Raw genomic sequence first — 21132 nt, forward strand, 5'->3', positions numbered from 1 at the left:
CTCGTAACTCGCATACAATTGTTATGCTTTATAATAACTCATTTACATTCGGTTGTTTCAAGTTATGAGTATTAGGATTGGTTTTGGTCACGTGATTTCCAATTATCCTGCCTAAGCACTTGACTGACGTCATTACCGATACCTTTGTCTGTACTCTTTATATTAGTTTGAAGTTACCATAATCAATATTCACAAAGAATCCTTGGATTATGTTCCTGTTAAAAAAAAGACCATAGAAATATTTCCTCCCTAGATCACAAAAGAATAGACACTCGAGTGATGTACTGATGTACACATTTAATTCATATGCAATTCGCAAACGGGATAATCGATTGAAGCTATATGACTTCCGGTATGAGCTAGTTGACTTGTATTCAAGTTATTAATGGCACGAAAAAATGAGAGAGGGAGAGAGAGAGAGGGTGGGAGATTAGTTTGAAGTTACCATAATCAATATTCACAAAGAATCCTTGGATTATGTTCCTGTTAAAAAAAGACCATAGAAATATTTCCTCCCGAGATCACAAAAGAATAGACACTCGAGTGATGTACTGATGTACACATTTAATTCATATGCAATTCGCAAACGGGATAATCGATTGAAGCTATATGACTTCCGGTATGAGCTAGTTGACTTTTATTCAAGTTATTAATTGCACGAAAAAATGAGAGAGGGAGAGAGAGAGAAAGGGAGAGAGAGAGAGAGGGAGGGATAGAGGGTATGTGGGGGTGTGTGGGGATATGAGGGGGTTAGGGGAGAGAAAAGAGAAAAGGAGAAACAGAGGGGAGAGAGTGGATTAGAAGTGGGATGGGAAGGAAGGAGATGGGGGAGCTCGAGAGGGGAGTGGAGTAGGGTGCGTGGGAAGGAAGAGACACTGGGGAGGGAGGAGAGGGAAGAAGAGGTAATATTATAGGTGAGGGTATAGGGGAGCCTAGGTGAGATGTATGTGTTTTGTGTTCCGGGGACAAGAAACTAATTATAATTTTTATGTCGCTTTTGAATGCAACAGTCACCCACCGTGCACGCGTCCGATTGATATCCGATCCATATTATTATATTTGTTTACTTCAACATAACATAAAACAAAGGCGGTTTAGTAGGCGATAATATGTTTAGCACAATAATGACAATATGATATTATATACTTACATGGTGCTATACACTACTAGTGTGTGTCCTTCTTATATGAATGTTGAATTTATTACGCCATTGCTGAGCGAAAAGTGTTTGGTATTTGACCAATGACGTAGCGGTGCTTTTCCCAACGCAACAAAAAGCGCTCCATCTCATTGACTAATCGCTATCGCTCAGTGATGAAGTATAATTCAGCTTTCGGTGTTTTAATCCCTTGATTTTTGGTTTCTAAACAAAAGAGAAACTAAAACTCAGAATTTGAAACGAGGGATTGTGCAAGATCATGTTTTCATTATAAGCCCTTTCATTGTTATGTCATAAGCCCCTAATATCAGTAATATCGCAGTATAATCAAGTTTCAAGTACCAAACATTTACAGTACTGGAGGGTTAAGGCAAAACTGATGAATTTAGACTGCAATATGAGTATTTTCGTATACTGATATACAGTGTACCAAATCTTGTTCTCATTTGAGCGGTCCACCCTCAGTCCACCCAAATTTTTAATTGTTGTCACACAAAGTTTCTGGTGCCTGCAAGTTGCATAATTGAAGTTATAAAGGTTGACACAGAGCTATGGAATGAGCCCATCAATTCTGATTACCTGAACTGATACCGTGTGCCGAGTCATGGTTTTATTCAAGTGTCTGCTTTTTGCAGAGATTTTTTATGATTTGTCCCTTGTTTTGGACCATCATAGTACAGACTACTACAATGCAGTAGCCAGTTTACCGTGTGCAATATCATGTTACGCAATGTAAATGAGCTCCTCAAGTCTGACTACCGTCAATATGTAAATAATGCACTTAAATATCATAACAGTGTACTAAGTTCTGCTACTTGCAGTCAAAGGTTTTTTTTTCAATAATATATCCTCGTACCGGAATGCACTAGCCATTTTACGGTGTGCAGCATCGTGTTAAAGTTCTGAGGTTTCAAACGACTATCATGGACAGCATGAAGTTATAATTATTGTTGACGCAACACTACTTTTTGAATGACCGTATTTCCATACCACTCTTCACCATTTCTATACGCATTACTAATAGCCCATTTACGTTGATTTACTCTCTGTAAACAATCAGAGTAAATTGCATAACACAAAATCACAATACCGTTATAAATTACAAAAATATATATCCACCAAAACATTCAATAGACTTTAAATCTTGTTAGACGAAAGGAAATTGACAGTTGTTCCAGAAAACCAGAAACATGGCACAAATTGACATTTTGATAAAATTCATGAGCGAGAAGCAGACAATTTGCTGTTAAATGGCACAAACAATCATGTTCATAGCATGTATAATTAAATAGACGTGACCAGACTGTGTAAAGAGTGTGTGCAGATTGTGTGATGTCTTCTCTATCAAAACAAATAACAAGTAATGTCAAATTTGTCAATAAATGTAAGCGAACATAGTGAATAATGTTTCAAATACAATGTATAATAATAAATTTCAAGAGATGTTCATGAAAGAATATATAAATTTATTAACAGTACTTCTAGAATACATTAACCGTAATAAGAAATGGACATTGATGTCAACAATAATTGGTGTAATATATTCATAAGTTTATAATATTGTTTTTACAGTGCAAATCGATAAACTGATATTTAAGGTTGAAGTATAAAAAGCGAACACTAATATTCAATTATATAAGTTGCTCTGGTTCCCTGATTTATATATTCCTAGTCATTATTCATATAAGTACTAAAATCATGCGTCGCTTGCTCATTCTTAAACACTAAGTTCCTGCAATCTTATTGGTTCTAAGCCGTGTGATATGACACGATATAACACACTTTAGCGCGTGTGTATCGACGCGATACTCGTACGCGCTATTTGAACCAATCAGAGGAGTATAGCAACAACGGGACTGATCTATTCTAAGCCCTAGGTAATTCCTTGTAAAATGTAGGATTTAATTTGATTAAAATTTGGTATACTTATGATTATTATACTTAATTGAATCGATGTGTTTAAAAAGGAGATTAAAGGTATTGTTTTTATCCGCTGTCGTGCATCTATAAAAAAAATAGTGATGTCGCCTATGTGGGGTCATGTCGTTATTCCGAAGGACCGTTATTCCGAAGGGTCATTACTCCGAATTTACAACAAGGCTCATTATTCCGAAGGGTCATTACTCCGAAGGTTCACTATTCCGAAGGGTCATTACTCGAAGGGTCATTATTCCGAAGGGTCGTTATTCCGAAGGGTCGTTATTCGAAGGGTCATTACTCGAATTTAAAACAGGGCTCGTTATTCCGAATTTACAACTAGGCTCGTTATTCCGAATTTAAAACAAGGCTCGTTATTCCGAATTTAAAACAAGGCTCGTTATTCCGAAGGGTCATTACTCGAATTTAAAACAGGGCTCGTTATTCCGAATTTACAAGTAGGCTCATTATTCCGAATTTAAAATAAGGCTCGTTATTCCGAATTTAAAACTAGGCTCGTTATTCCGAAGGGTCATTACTCCGAATTTAAAACCACGCTCAATATTCCGAATTTAAAACAAGGGTCGTTATTCCGAAGGGCCATTACTCGGAATTTAAAGCAAGGTTCGATATTCCGAATTTAAAATAAGGCTCGTTATTCCGAATTTAAAACAAGGGTCGTTATTCCGAAGGGTCATTACTCCGAATTTAAAGCAAGGTTCGATATTCCGAATTTAAAATAAGTCTCGTTATTCCGAATTTAAAACAAGGGTCGTTATTCCGAAAGGTCATTACTCCGAATTTAAAGCAAGGTTCGATATTCCGAATTTAAAATAAGGCTCGTTATTCCGAATTTAAAACAAGGGTCGTTATTCCGAAGGGTCATTACTCGAATTTAAAGCAAGGTTCGATATTCCTAATTTAAAATAAGTCTCGTTATTCCGAATTTAAAACAAGGGTCGTTATTCCGAAGGGTCATTACTCGAATTTAAAACCAGGCTCGTTATTCCGAATTTAAAACAAGGGTCGTTATTCCGAAGGGTCATTACTCCGAATTTAAAACCAGGCTCGTTATTCCGAATTTAAAACAAGGGTCGTTATTCCGAAGGGTCATTACTCCGAATTTTGGAGTAATGACCCTTCGGAGTATTGACCCGACGGAATAACGAACCTGGTTGTAAATTCGATTCAATAGGGTTCGTTATTCCGAAGGGTCATTACTCCGAAATGACAATAATGGGCCTTATAGGTAAAAAACCAATACGAAAGAAAGAAAGAAAGAAAGAAAGAAAGAAAGAAAGAAAGAAAGAAAGAAAGAAAGAAAGAAAGAAAGAAAGAAAGAAAGAAAGAAAGAAAGAAAGAAAGAAAGAAAGAAAGAAAGAAAGAAAGAAAGAAAGAAAGAAAGAAAGAAACTAATTAATCAATTAACTAATTAATTAATACTTTGGTTAGGCCAAAAAAAAAAAAAGGTTTGTCTCAAAGCTGACGAGAAATTTAAAAAAAAATGCGAAATGCGATTTTTTTTTTTTTTTTTTTTTAAGCCCGAAAATACGAAAATAAAAAATATAAAAAATATAAAAAAAATGTTGCCTACCTGGCCCTCTGTTGATCAGATTTATTTAGATTGTCATGTAATTTGTGAACAACTCACTGAGCTGCCGGCCCGGCGTGAGTCGAAGAAAAAGTGACAAAAATTTGACCATGAATTATGTTTTATAGTCAAAATAGTCCACTAATTCGATTAATATAATGATATTTGGCCTAAACTTGAACTCATTTGAAATGAAATGTCAGTTTTATTGAGTTTTTACACTCATCCATGTGCTTGCAATGCTGCTGAATTCTGCACTTTGGCGAAGTCGGAACTGCATTTTATTGAATTCGGCGAACTTTTATGGCATAAAGCAACATTTTTATAGTAAGTGCACTGCTTGGAAACTTTCTTAAAAAGCGAGATAGTTGGTTTAGAATCACGGCGAGAAAATTTTGAGAAAAAGTCTGATTTTCGCCGATTTTTCTGGAAAAACTATTAAAAAATTGTTTTTGAAATAAAAAAAAAAATTCCGCATTTTTTTTTTGTCAAATCGTGGGATTTTACAAACGCGCGCGTCAGCTTTGAGACGAACCTTTTTTTTTTTTTTTTTGGCCTTAAATAAAAGCGAAAAATACAAAATAACCTAATTTGCATATTTAATTGGCGACCATCTTGGGTTTTTAGATGTCGGGATTTCAACAGAGTAAAGGTACAAAACGAAACATGCTAGAAACCTAACTTTTTTTAATGAACGATAAAAAAAGTATGGAGTTAGATTTTTGTTAAACATGAATTGGTATAATAATAGCGTTCCCTATTAATGCACCGAAAATTAAAATGTTTGGGTTTTAAATACTTGTTTAAACACTTCAATACGTTTACTTTGTAATACCTTTAAAGGTTACCATGATTACAGTTAAGGTACATGAGGTAAAGACTAAATTAACCAAATTAAACAGTAAATTAAACAGTCACGTAAATACTCAAAAACACTAAGGGCTAACTATAGCCCCTAGGTCTATGGCCTAACGATAAACACATTTAAAGCAATAATGTGTGATTTGCATAAAGAATAGATTCCTATTTAAATGTTTGTTTTCGCTTTTAATTCCCCTATAACACATTCAAGATGTTAACAAAAAATATGTCCCGGCACTCCGGCCATATTCAAGGTTAAAGGTCAAAGGTCAACACAGTGGTCAAATTTCAAAGTTGCTCAAATCTGGTTAACAAATTATTCCTCTCATTGCAAGGATTCAGAAAAAGTATAGTTTGACCTACCTGCGACTTACCGTTCTTGAGTTATAAGCAAAAAGGTCAAATTTTGGGCGGTGGTCAGTTTTTTTGGCCACACAGGGGCCAAAAATTAAAAATGCTCCGATTTCAACGCAAATGGTCTCAAATTGCTCGTCATGCAAAAGCAAGTCAAAGAAGGATTTGTTTGCACTGTCTAAAATGCTTCGTTATTGACAAAATTGGCCATAAAGTAATTTTTGGCCACTATGTGGCCAAAAACTGGAAAAGCGTTCATTTTCTAAACATGTATGCCCTACTGAACTCGGGGGGGGGGGGAGGATGGTTGGGGTATAGTGCCGACAGGCGTTGGGTAGTAGGGGCCTGTCGGTAATAAATGGTGATTAAAAGGGTTTATTGGGTATTATAAAAATGAAAAAAGGGTAATTGCGTGTAAATTTTTGACAAAATGGGTTTATTGGGTATAAGACTTGAAAAAGGGAGTTATCGGGTAGAGAAATTTCAATAAATATGGAACAAATTTCAAAAGTTTAAATTTTTTGCAAATTTGCAATAGAAATATAGATGCCAATAGTTTGATTTTAAGTTTCTTCATTAATTACTTCATGGCATTTTTATGATAAAATTGGGTAGAATGTAAAAAAGAAGGAGGGTCTCATCTAGCATATTGACTTTAAAAAAGGGGTCTTTTCTTATTATTCGGCTAATTCCAATCAGCCGGAATTAGCGGACCGGAAAACTGGATGGCGCCTCTCCGAACTAAATTTCCTTTTTTTTCATTTCATATTAGGTTAGGGAAATGTGGCTGGGAGAATGTATGTATGGCGAAGAGTGGTGTGAGATCTAGCTATCTCGCTGGCAGTTTTCCGGTCCGCTAAGTCCAGCTGATTGGAGTTAGTCGAGCCAAATACGCCCAAAACGCCATCAACGTCAGGATGGGTGCCAGTTATAAGATAACTCTTGACAGGCACATTATACCCGTCTATTCAAAAGTTGAGTGCTCTCACTGAACTTTTAGGGTTGAAATCCATGAACACGAAGACAGAGTAGGCCTATTAATCAACTGATGACACAATCTTAGAAACATACAGGACAACTAGAACTAGGGGTTCTAGGAAATTGCAAGAACTCAAAATGGTTCCTTCTGGCTTTAACAGAACCTGGCTTCTCATGCCTAAAATGGTTCTTTCTGGCCCTTGCATAACCCTTTTTATTATAGTTCTACGTACATGACATTCTAAGTATAGGTTATCTCGAAAGTCTCTTTACCATTTCGAGCCTTTATATCTCTCACATCCAAATACATATTTGAAAAGAGCACACTTGTACAATTATTCTCAAACTCAGGTGCCCTTTTTAAACCATGGATATCAACTTTTAGATATTCAAGTCAGGAATGTTTGCTAATGATGTTTACCAACTGTAGATATTTGATTTTGGACTTCAGAAGTTTAAATTCTGTCACTAGAAGCTACTGCACCTTTCAAAACAAGAAAATACCTGGTTAAGTTTCAGCTAGATTACCATTATGTCATCAAAAGCTGCTTGAAATGGCAAAGCCGATGTAAGCTTTCATGTTGGATCCTCGTATAGGCCCCGGGTATAGGCCTACACTTTAAAGGCTACGTTCTACATTCAGTTTGGATATGTTAAGAAATTTCATGTGAGACCAAGGAAAAGTCAGTAATAATATATCTTAGTAAATGATTTCATTTTACTCAGTACTTGATATGTTTTTCCCGGGGTTTTTCCCTTTAATGACGCATTTTTGATGCAATAAAAGTTGCCCTGAATTTTCCGGTCCACTGATTCCGGCTGATTAGAGTTAGCCGAGCCAAGGCGCCCAAAACGTCATCAACGTCAGGAAGGGTGTCAATTATAAGAAAACTGTATCAAAATATGTCAATCGCTCCCTCAAAACCAGGAACATTGTATTGGCAAACTATGATCTTTGAGAATGTGATATAGGCCTATTTAAAAATGAGAAAATATGTTTGAAAATGTTATCAAAAGTTTGATAATACGGTGAGATTTTCTATGTTTTTAGATAAAAGGATTTGGTATTGTTAGTGTCACTTTTTGGTCCACGTCGAATATTCGATGCAACAAGTTTTTGCTATTCAATATTAATATGTCTATTATATTTCCATAATGAATTACAATTCACCAAACGCATTGTATTTTCATGTACTATATTATGGAAGAAAAGATGATGCAGCTCTGGCTAGCTTGCTAATCAAATTTTGTTTTCAAATTTTATAATCGCAACATCATAATAACCTTAAGGCGTGTCGGAATAGCATGCAGAAACTCAATTTTCATTGTATAGATTAGGAGATTAATGAAAAGTTACACCTCGAAGATTTGAATGGGTACGGAATGCAAAGAAACAAAAAAAACCCCAAAAAACAAAGGGGGCACTGAAGTGGGCAAATGGCGAAATGATGATATTGTATACACTCCTAGATAGTGAGAACCAATCAAAGCCTCCGTAATGCTGGTTTCATACTTTCCTGCCGCTTGCCGCTTTGCCGCTCTGAAGATGATTTTACTTCACTGCGCAATCTCACTAAAAACGCTAGCGGTGACCAGCGGCAAGCCGATATATCGATTACTCCACCGCTTTGCCGCGGCGGCAGCACCGCTGGGAGTTGAATTCAAGTCAACTCGGAGCGGTGCCGCTCTGACGTATTAGAACAAAATACGATTTTGGAGCGGTGCTGAGCGGCAAGAGTAGCTTTCAGAGTCATGCCGCTGCCGCTTAGCGGTGTGCCGCTCCGCTTGCAGAAAAGTACAAGCGGCATGATGAAGCGTCATGCCGCTCAGCGGCAAGCGGCAGAAAGTATGAAACCAGCTTTAGTAAATTACTAGCCGTGCATAAATTAGGGGTTCATTCATAGGATTGAGGGCATGATCGTTGTTTATGCCCGAGGCGTGAGCCGAGGGCATAAACACCGATGCCGAAATCCTATGAATGAACCCGTTCATACATAGGCCTACCTAACAGATGAAAAAAATAAGGGTTTACAAGTTTAAATAACATTTCCATACCGTTTTCCTTCATAAATTGAAAGGAAATGAGTAAGCCTACTTGCAGGAAGCAGCTTGGCTCATGAGGTCAACAGCCGGGAGTCAACGCGTGATACGCGTCATCTTTTGCGCTCCGCGTGAGATGGGCGCAGTAACATGCGCGTGTACGCAACACTAGCAAATCATGGATTGTGTTAATTGAGTTCCAACGCTGCGTGACGCAGCTTGTTTATGCCCTGCGTACTGGTCATAAACGGTATTTATGACCAGCAAATAAAGGCGCAAATCCAATCAGAAACGTCGTTATATCGTGAGTATGTATGAATGTTGTATAATTGCACGGGCGCGCACTCCGCGTAGTACTCGCAGTGCTTTCGGACGCGTTCATTTTACTTGCGAGTTGGTGAATTTGTATTTGCCTGCATTTCCCAAATTTTTAGTAACAATTTTGTTACAAAAATGAAAAAGTAACAGGATTTTTTTTCTCGTGTATGAAATAGGTTAATAAATGCGTATCACTTGTTGCTCGAGAATTGTACAAAATAATGCACTTGTACTGAGATGTTGATGCGTCTAATGCACTCCCCCTTCGAGGCTCGTGCATTAGACGCATCAACATCTCAGTACGCGTGCATTATTTTGTATAATTTCACTCCCAACAAGTGATACGCATGTATTAACCTATAATTAAGTCATATTCGGGTTTTCTCATATTTAATTTCTTTGAAATTGCAGCTACAATTGGCTTTTTTATTTGAAAGATATCGGATATTCGGTTCTCATTATGGTCATAGACGTGGACAAGATAACGCAAAATTGAAACCACTATCATTCCTTTGTCTCGGTACCAGCCGGCTTGTGCTCCTCCGTCACTAAACAAAGTGACGGAGGAGCACAAACCGGCTGGGACCGAGACTAATCATTCCTTTACTAATGCACGTATGCAATTTCTTTTGTATTTTATTGTTTTTATGAGGCAATTTTGACAAACTTGTAGTTAAACTGGTTATTAAACCTATTTTATTACAGAAAATTTTGTTTTTGTATCTTTTTTTATTATTGCAAATAGCCAAGCCATGTTTTGTGATTCAATTTGCATTTGTAAATAAGTGATAAATGTTTCATTTTTTTTCATCTCAAAACTAATTATTATGTAACAAAAAATATTTCTGACTGTAGGCCTAATAAGACCAGATTTATAAGAAATTAAAGGCATTGGATGTCATTGCTCACAAGTGCACTTCACTGAAATGTGTCATCATATCAAATGAGACAAAAAATGTGTTGAATGATTCATTATAACTTAAGTTGTGTGGTACTGTTTATGAGCTTTCTGTGTTACTTTTTAATATTTGACTGACTATATTTTTTGCAAGGTTTGGCCATTCTTTTTTTTTTCTTTCTTTCTTATTTACTTGCTTACTTATTTTCTTTCTTCTCATTCTTTCTTTTTTTCTTTCTTTCGTTCTTTCTTTCTTTCTTTCTGTGTCTGTGTGTCTGTATGTCTTTCTTTCTTTTTATATTTCTGTCTGTCTTCCTCTCTCTCTCTCTCTCTCTATCCGTCATTTTTTTTAATTTTGTATTTCTTTATGTTTTGTCTGTCTGCCTGCCTTTCTGACTTTCGTCATTTTTTTTCTTTAATTCTTTTTTTTCTGTCTGTCTCTTTCTTTCTTTCTTTCCTTCTTTCTTTTAATACTTTCTTTTATTACTTTCTTTTATTACTTTCTTTATTTTTTGTCTGCTTTTTGTCTTTTGTCTATTTGTCTTTCTTTGTCTCTCTTCTCTCTCTCGCCCTCCCCTTTCTTCGTTCTTTCTTTTATTCCTCTCTTTATATCCTTTCATTTTGTCTATATTTTTATCTCTCTCTCTCTCTCTCTCCATTCCTCTTCTTTCTTTCTTTCTTTCTTTGTTTCTTTCTTTCTTTCTTTCTTTTTTTACCTATAAGGCCCATTATTGTCATTTCGGAGTAATGACCCTTCGGAATAACGAACCCTATTGAATCGAATTTACAACCAGGTTCGTTATTCCGAAGGAATCAATCTCGAAGGGTCATACTCCGAAATTCGAGTAATGACCCTTCGGAATAACGACCCTTGTTTAAAATTCGGAATAACGAGCCTAATTTTAAATTCGGAATAATGACCCTTCGGAATAACGACCCTTGTTTTAAATTCGGAATAACGAGCCTTCTTTTAAATTCGGAATAATGACCCTTCGGAATAACGACCCTTGTTTTAAATTCGGAATAACGAGATTCGGAGTAATGACCCTTCGGAATAACGACCCTTGTTTTAAATTCGGAATAACGAGCCTTATTTTAAATTCGGAATATCGAACCTTGCTTTAAATTCGAGTAATGACCCTTCGGAATAACGACCCTTGTTTTAAATTCGGAATAACGAGCATGGTTTTAAATTCGGAATAACGAGCCTGGTTTTAAATTCGGAGTAATGACCCTTCGGAATAACGACCCTTGTTTTAAATTCGGAATAACGAGCCTTATTTTAAATTCGGAATATCGAACCTTGCTTTAAATTCGGAGTAATGACCCTTCGGAATAACGACCCTTGTTTTAAATTCGGAATAACGAGCGTGGTTTTAAATTCGGAGTAATGACCCTTCGGAATAACGAGCCTAGTTTTAAATTCGGAATAACGAGCCTTATTTTAAATTCGGAATAACGAGCCTAGTTGTAAATTCGGAATAACGAGCCCTGTTTTAAATTCGGAGTAATGACCCTTCGGAATAACGAGCCTTGCTTTAAATTCGGAATAACGAGCCTGGTTTTAAATTCGGAATAACGAGCCTAGTTGTAAATTCGGAATAACGAGCCCTGTTTTAAATTCGGAGTAACGACCCTTCGGAATAACGACCCTTCGGAATAACGACCCTTCGGAATACCGAACCTTGTTGTAAATTCGGAGTAATGACCCTTCGGAATAACGGTCCTTCGGAATAACGAACCTTATCGTTAATTCGGAGTAATGAACCTTCGGAATAACGACCCTTCGGAATAACGAAGCGAAACCGCCTATGTTATATGAGACCATAGATGCACGGCAGTGGCTAAAACAATACCTTCATTCTCTAAATAATTACCTTAAAATACAACTTTGATGCTCCATGTAAACATTGTCAGCAAATCTGCTGTTGTGAAATTTACAGAGAGAATTTAGCCATTATTCAGCGTCAGCATTGGTTCATTTGGGGCTTTTTCTTCGAAGGAGAAATACTATTATTGCTAATTTGCCACATCCAAAAATCAAAAAAATTAATGCCAATTTTACTTGACAACAGGGGTTATCACTGAGTTAACCGGTTTGCCATAATAACCAACGCCAGCATATTTTCTAAATAGGAATGAGTTACATCTAGTTTGATAGAATGCGAAATTTTGCTTAAATGATCCCATCACTGCCCATAGAGCGCTGTCTAAAACCTGCGACGAACGCAATTATCAAATTGTGTGATTTTTGTTTTGTGATATTTTGACATATTATCAGATAACTGCAGCATTGTTATCTTGCCAGACTACAGAATCAAAAACAGAGAACTCGGACTCCATATACCGCCACGTACAATAGCGCCGTGAGCTGTGGGGGATTGGGGGGCATTCGGGTCCTTGCCGATGGTGCGCGAAAAAGTCTGCGTCTCATCTGAAGCGCGATATGTATCGCGCGCAGGTCGCATCATGGGCGTCTCTCAAATGCGTGTAGTATGCGATGTTGCGCTCACACGACAACGATTGCATTGAGCGCATTCAGAGTGGAACCCGAATACCACCAATTTTTGCTCTTTGAGGGTATTAAGATGGCGGTTGAGTCCGGGTTCTCTGGTTTTATTTCTGTGTGCCCAACCCAAGTCTTTTACCCAAATATGTATTTACATTATAGAATGACAATTTTACTAAATAAATTGGGTACATATAATCTCATACTCCACAACATGAGGTCAATGTCTAAACTATTATGTGCAATTCAGCTTATTGAATCTTGCCATTTGATATGAGGTCATTGCGCATCGTGATATAATAGTCGACGTTTGCTATAAATAATTTAAAATGCTTAAACGCGAGGTGATGATTGAAATGATAAAAAATATTAAACTCGATATGATGAGTGTCATAAGGAAACTGATGAGAGGTCTGTGGATGAGAACCATATGGTAGGAGACGAAGTCAGTAAATTGGTAATCACGCTAAGTAGTAATTAAACACAAGTTTATATCGTATAATTTGCTCTTTTAAAAATATAGGGCACAATACTATAGGGTGGAACCTAAGTCGTAGAAATTGACTTTTATGACGACGAATTTCAAATTGATTGAGAACAATATATCGCGTTTGTTAAATTGCTGTACTTTCCTAGTTTATTATTTTACACTCTTTGTAGATGTGCAAATAAAATTACAAATCATTAATTATTCCCGTCATATAGTCACATGTTAGTTTGTTTATTCAAGTTTATTGTATATAAAGGGAATTGATGACCTGGCTGTTTTTCTGTTAGTTTACTCTTTGCTTGTGTATTGCGTGGTTCCGTTCTAATATAGTGGATAACTAAATGATAATTATTGGCATAAAATGGGCTATAATAATTAGTGTATTTATATTGGCATAGTTAATCCTTAATCATAGCCTACCAAGGGGAAATTAACATCAATTTATGTGATGATTGAACCTATCTAAAAGCTTTTATGAATATCGGCCAAGCTACATTAATATAAATGTGGATACATCGCACGGTATCAGTGGCGACGGAAGCATTAACATTTACGGGGTCGGAGACGAGCATATTTAGTTCCGGTTTTCAATTTCAGAGTATTTTAGCCCAAAATCAAGGCATATTTTTTTTTTTGATTGGCCAGTGCTCGCGTTGCAGTTTTGACCCAAAAATACGGTATTTTTAGTGCCAACAAGGAATATGCACACTGTGCATATTCCTGTGCATTGCACAGGGCAATTATTTTTTTTATAGGGGCGGACGTGTCCCCCACCAAAGAACCCCAATCCATCCCCCGCTTCCGCCGCCTGTCACGGTATCCCTATAACCTGATAATAAATTTCACTTACTTGGGTCGAGGTATATTAAAAAGAATGAATTTCTGTTTATCTATCAATTTAATAATTAACCTTTTTTCATATATAGCTTGAACAAATGTAAACACGCTTTGTGCAATATCTTCTCCCTTTTGAAGTTTGATCAAATAATTATAGCCAAACGAGATATGTATCAATCATTGTTTATCATATATGTTAAAAAAGGGGATAACACGTCAAATGTTGGAAAGAACCTCAACTTCAGTTGTACAAATTCAGTGTTGTATTAACACTAGAACTACGAAGGGGGTGTACCAACCCCCTAAGATTTTTTATCCGTCATAAAAACACGCACGCATTTACGCCCAAACGACCTAAGCTAATCGTAGATCTATCCTTTGCGCTCATTTGAGTGATAAAATTTCCCCCAGCAACTTACCCGGGGGTAGGACCGGCATCAAAGATGACCACAGAGAGGAGTGGGATGGGGTTGGTGAGGCCACAATGATTTTCATTTCGCTCTACTGACTTTTTATTCGTTAGTTAGGTGGAAATAGTCATTTCCTTTTACATTTAGTCGAAAATCATTTTTGCCTAGACTTTTGTACAAACTTACATGGGCGCCCTCACATTATGACGTCATAGCGATATTATGTGGGGTATGTTTGTACTTATTTTGGTATCACTGGATAGAGCGGACCCATAGCTATATACACTAGTACCAAATATAACGGTATATGACGTTTATAATAATTGAAAATTAGTGGGGTTGCAACATCCCCCTTCGTAAATCCGTGTTACAAAATATGGCTCAGTATTTCTTGGGCAAAGCACCTATCAAATGTGAAAAGTAGTGAATGGTTCGATCATTTTAGCCCCGAATCCTTTATGCTTTATTCAGCTGTTTTATCGCAACTGTCGTACACATTATATTTTTCTTTTATATCCACAGATGATTCCTTGTATTATCCACTAAATTAATGACCCAGATTTAGGAAGAAATTAAATAAAAAAACCACACAGCCGCGGTTAATTAACCAACCAACTGGTTGCTCTAAAACAGAAAAGTATATCACCCTGTGGAATGCATACAAGGCTAACAACCACACAAGGGAATGTTGTGGTGACATTTTGAAAACTGATCACGATTCCAGAGAAACTATAGACGAGGGAATTGGTTTACATTTATCGATAGTATTATTATAAATACCGTAGGTTAATGAAATAGACAGGTCGTACTGCAAGATTTTTGTTTCAAAATATCTCGTTGGTGTTTGTTGTTGTTGTTGTTGTTTGTTTGTTTGTTTGTTTGTTTGTTTGTTTGTTTTGTTGATGATGTTGTTGTTGTTGTTGTTGTTGTTGTTGTTGTTGTTGTTGTTGTTGTTGTTTTGTTAACCAAACGTACCTTCCCAAATAAAATCGCAGATTCTTTAAATGGTCGACGATAACTTGGAGATATGGGTTTTTTAAATCATCATTATGGACCTAAAGTAGAAAAAAAGTATTATTTTAAAGTGCAATAACCAATACCGTCGTTTGGTCTTGCAAGGTAGATATTATTGAGCGGTTTTTAATCACAGTAAAAACGTGTCGTCTATTATGATTTAAAAAGCACGCCAGATACTATAATTTTGCCGTAAATCGATAAAAAATAATTGTGTCGGATGGGTCGGTTGTTTTAAAAGTATAACACATATGACATGGTTTGCGTAAGCGATATTATACCACAATTTGAAAAGCACTTATTGAACTTTTCCTTTAATACGCTACACATTATTGTTGCATTAAGGCTTTAATCTATAATGGGTTCGTCTAGATATAACATTTTAGAGCACGCTATTATTTCCTGCCATTACACCGTAATTCACTACTGCGTCGATGACTTGAAACGTATTCCTCATCATATTTCTGTTAATGGTTGTCGAAGTATCGACTGGAAGAGCTAATGTGATACTCTTATAATTGGTAATATTGTAAGTCGATAATACATGCCCTGGGTACAACATTGGATTCTCTGAATCAGGCTCTCGTTAGGTTTGGGGACTCGATCCCATTAAAGGTTTCGGTAAAATGCCCTTTTCCAATGTTATATTATTGTATTTATACACAAATCCTTTTTTTATTAATCATATAATATACTGATACTAATGCGTGCGTTTTCACCTACGAACGAGGACACCCACTTGACATTTCACTTATAAACTGCAGACACACACAAAAACGAGGACGTCCTCGTTTTTTAACGCGTGCAGAGGGCGCTATACAGCTCAAAATTGCATAGGGGGGCGGTAGGTCCCCCATGCCGGTAATATGTCGAGGTCCTCGGTTAGTCGATTAATTGCCATGTTTTCACACAAAAGTCCACGGTTAGAATGTGAAAATTCAAATGTATAAGGTCCTCGGTTTTACTGTTAAAAGTTAGGTGTCCTCGTTTGGCGGTGGATATAAGAAGGTACTTATAGGTAAATATTTTAATAAATGCTTCCAGTTTACTTACATAACAACAGTGTGGATATCTATATGCTCATACCGAAGTTTCTTATGTAAGAGTTTTAGTTTTTTTTTTAAATTCAAAACATATGTTCACAGAAGTGTGGCCCATTTGTTGATCCGGAACTGACATCTATTGTCGTAAAGTAAAGATATATATTCCATTGCAATGTGTCTGTCGACTACTTAAATATGGCGCAAGAGTAATATACATTGGAGATTTTTGTATGACCAGTACTTGCAGATACCTTCTATATAAACTACACTAACGACACTATAGTATTAACTATACTAACGACACTATGGTATTAATCTGACTCAGATTCTGAGAGGAATTGTCACCTCTTCTTTAGCTACTAGACGTCTGCTAAAGCAAAACTGTGAGAGAAAAGAACCACGTAGGACCTTTCTGGATCCAATTTGCAGACGCAAAACAAGATAAAGTAAATATTTGTCGCAGCGAATATATACAACTTTTACAAAATTGTAATGCTAAGACTAATAACATTCTCTCACTCGAGACTTTTATTCATTTAAATCGGATTTTCTGCACAGGTGTTACAAACACAAATGAATACATTTTGTGTCACGTTTTTATATTTCCAGACTTAAATATTTACGTAAGTCTTACCTTGTACGGTCCAAATGCTTGACACAATTACAAGCAAGAACAAGGTTGTTTCAGAAATCCTCAACATGATGCCTATCGTTGCTTATGAGATCCAGATGAGTAAAATATATATGGTCAATGACGAACTGATCTAAAATGAAATATCGGCTGTGATCAGAAAATCATCGTGACACAAAAACAAAACTGCATATCCGAATATTGTTAACACGTAAAATCCTTTCGTCAATATCAAGCCTTGATGAATGTGTAAAGAAGCGTGATTTACAATGTGCGTAGACCGTTTTCTTTTAAAACAATGATTTACAGCTGGAGTTAATTAGTTGCAAATTTCAAAGAAGCATTAGTGTTTTACCGCTCCCTAAGCGAAAGTCTACATCAACACTGCAGAGCATCAAGTGTTAGCAGAGCATCAAGTGCCATTGTATCTTTCCATTTTGTCGTCAATTTCCACTTGTCAAGTACCACTATCCACCTTCGACCAAATACACACTCAAGTTGTGATTACAAGAAAGTTAATGAATAAAATAGTTAAAGTTTGTCCATTTTAAGAAATCCTTTCATCAGTAAAGTTGTACAATATGACAGATTCCAGCGAAAGTAAGCAGTGTTTGCATCACCCGTGCAGTTTTGAAAGTGATGGTATTATAGCACAGGTTGGTTTACTTCCTATGCGCCAATTGCAGCCTGCACATTCCTACTAGCAGAATAGAGGTATTTCGTATTACCATACGTACGTCCAACAGGTTTAGGATTTAAGCGCATTCGTATTGAGTAATGGTACGTGGCGACAACTAAAGTATGAAGTGCTGTTATTTTAAGATCACACTCGTGTTTTCATCCATATGTGAGTGTTTTAATAATGCTCTTTTCTATCCGGTATAATTGTTTTAACGACGTATGTCAATATCTCCATGGCCACGTACGCATGTCAGCATATTAAAATAACAGTTAGATTTAATGATGAGTATCAGCCGAAAATATGGGTTGGTTTTGAATGAAGTAATAATTTTGTATTTCATTTAAATGTAATTCATCTTTTGAATTCACACGGTGTAGTTATCAGCAAGTTGTATAGTTTACACGTGGGTGATAGAGATATTCTGTACATATTGCATGATTTCTAAAATGTCGTACGGTTATGTTCCTAAAGGCGAGAAACTTTAGCTTTCTGCTTAAAGCTACGCCTAAAAAACGTTCATTATTACAACAGGTGCCGAATTTAATAAAACAAAGTAATAACCGTATATAAATCATTACCGGTTGATTAAAATGGTTATGTAATGTAATCATTCCATTCCATGTAATCCACGTTGTTTTCTATACGTAAATATAGAAGTGTTCAATTCGACAGTTAAATGCAAATAATAGCAACAACTGAAATTAAAGGTAGGCTTTTGTTATTATTAATAGTATGCTTTTACGCACATTCTTTATGCAACCGATAAAGTATTTGTGCGCAAAGCATTTGAGAAAGTGTGAGTAATTCCATACCTTCATTGTCTGGCATTATTATTAATGATAAACAATAGCACACTCGTCGGTGTTTAATTAATGGACATTTAAATGTAATTTGTTAATACCTGGATGTATTAATATGCCACTTCATGTCCGCAGTGTCATTGATCTAAGATTATATTTAGGCAAAATTGTTGGAAAGAAAATTTTGAGAAATAACAGAGAAAAAGGCAAAGCGACTTATAATATTAATGAAACCTAAAAAGAAAAAAATGTCCGGTTGCTTTTCTTGTTTCTGCATCAACTTCAGCAAGAACCTATGCTCTGATCGATTTGGAAGGCTGTAAAGTGATAATGTGAGCAACTGCCTGTTGCTTCACACTCACAGGCTGGGCCGTCGGCAGAAACCCATTTCGGATTTTCATCCCACCTACATACACTTTAAGTATAAATCATCAGATTTATACAATTTAATTCGAGTACTGTTAAATATCAAAAATATAAATTTTTAATCATTTGCATTAAAATGTGTATTACATTGCGAATTTCAAAAAATCTAAATTATTTGATATCAGAATGGATATTCTTCATATTCAAAATGCAATTCGATATGTCTGATGTGCTCTAATGTCCCACAATAAATAATGTCCAAACGTTCATACCCCATCCCTTAAATGCCCTATTGATGTGTACACAAAGCGTTTGTGAACAAGAAAACTAGCGCTGCGCTTCCATTGATTAGCACGTTAAAACTAGCGTCGTGCTTTCAATGATTAGAACACAAAAGTGCAACTTTTGATTTCGTTTCTTCATTAGGTTTTTAGATCACCGTTTCTTTAATTTTCAACCAATTTCAACAAATAAGGTCTTAAATCAGAGCTAAAGAGTACTTTTGACATATGTGTCTTTATTTAGGATATACAGGGGTGAACATAACTGGTACCTTAATTATTTGGCTTATAGTAGTTATAATCAAGGAAAGAAAAGTAAATAAAAAACTTATCTAATATACTAGAAAACTGAAAAAGGCTTCAATCAATAAACCTCATTTCAAATTTATTCAAATTATTCCAGAAACCTATAAAGTCTACAATTCAAATGATCTCACATAACCCACATTGGCGTCTTCTTCACATGATGTTTAATCAACCTTAGGGGCAATTCCCTTTCTTTGAAATCCCTTGCCACTGTACTGAGCTTAAAAGCATACACGAAATGACACCCAACCATTTTCTTGGCTTGTTGCTTCAAAATTTGTTCCATTACGGGTAATGCGGAACTGCAATCTCCCCACGGTGTTTGGAGCTTCCACTAAGCAATTCTCCTATATATGGTTTTAAATTGTGTAAGTTTGATTAATGAATTTAGACCGTATCCACTTACGAGCGGTAGTGTTTGATGGGAAAGAGCATCTTTTATATCGTTCGTTATAATGAAATTATTCTTAATATATTCTTTTTTTAATCTCTACATCGATTTAGAATCTAGTTTTATTTTTATCGAAATGTATTTCACGTCACTTGTCACAAAATTGGTCTATTGGTGTATTTCGTTATTGATTTAAATTTAAACCTTTAACCAGTTTCCGGTTTACTGCAGAATGTGAATGTTCATTTGGATTTAACACACCTGGCTACAACAAGCGCTGATATCATAAACAATTTACATCATTAAGGGGTGGGGTATGAACGTTTGGACAGTATTTATTGTGGGATATTAGAGCACATCAGACATATCGAATTGCATTCTGAATACGAAGAATGCCCTTCTGATATCAAGTAATTTTGATTTTTGAAATTCGCAATGTAATACACATTTTATGGCAAATGATTAAAAATTGATATTTTGATATTTAACAGTACTCGAAGTAAACTTTATAAATTTTATGATTTATACTTAAGGTGTATGTAGGTGGGATGAAAAGCCGACGATCAATTGAAAATTTGTCCTTTCGTATTGAAGATGTGGATTTTTTTCCCCAAACACCAAAATAAATTAGGTCTTTTTGGGAAAAAATCCATATCTTCAATATGAAAGGTCAAAATTTTCAATTGATCGTCGGCTTTTCCTCTCAGCTATTATATCGTAAATTTCAAAAATGAAAATTATTTGATATCAGAAAGACATTCTTCGTATTCAGAATGCAATTCGATATGTCTGATGTGCTCTCATGTCCCACAAAAATACTCTCGAAACGCTCAGAACGCTCATTCCAGATCCCTTAATGCACCAAACTGCAACTTTTAAATTGGTATCTTCCTGGTATCTTTCTTGGGTTTTGGGATCGCCGTATCTTTATTTTTCTTGAACAATTTCAACGAATGAGGTCTTAAATTAGAGCTAAAAGATGCAGCTATTTGCTGTTGGTTCCAATTATGACTATTTAAAAAATGATTGCTTATCTATTTTTGTTTAGGATATACAGGAGGTGAACATAACTGGTACCTTAATTTTTGTGGCTTACTGTATAAGATACAGTTGTTTACACATTAGTATGCTCCAATATTTGCAGTAATCGTGCAAAGTTTCAAGTGACAACCACTTGCAATACTGCATGGTTATTGCAGACTAAGAGTATTAATTTATTCATATGCACTAATGCTACAGAACTGGGTCGGTGGTTA

General features: G+C 35.9%; 1 protein-coding gene across 1 annotated transcript in view; it reads right to left on the reverse strand.

Annotated features, from left to right (window-relative positions):
- The window catches only part of LOC140157814 (uncharacterized), a 350643-nt gene extending 333533 nt beyond the window's left edge, over positions 1–17110 (reverse strand). Inside the window, exon 1 of the mRNA XM_072181060.1 lies at positions 17054–17110. The gene's annotated coding sequence lies outside the window, so the exon portion shown is untranslated. The remainder of the gene's footprint in view (positions 1–17053) is intronic.
- Between the last annotated feature and the right edge of the window lie 4022 nt (positions 17111–21132).

This window comes from Amphiura filiformis, chromosome 7 (assembly GCF_039555335.1).
Source record: "Amphiura filiformis chromosome 7, Afil_fr2py, whole genome shotgun sequence".
In the NCBI taxonomy this organism is placed as follows: domain Eukaryota; kingdom Metazoa; phylum Echinodermata; class Ophiuroidea; order Amphilepidida; family Amphiuridae; genus Amphiura; species Amphiura filiformis.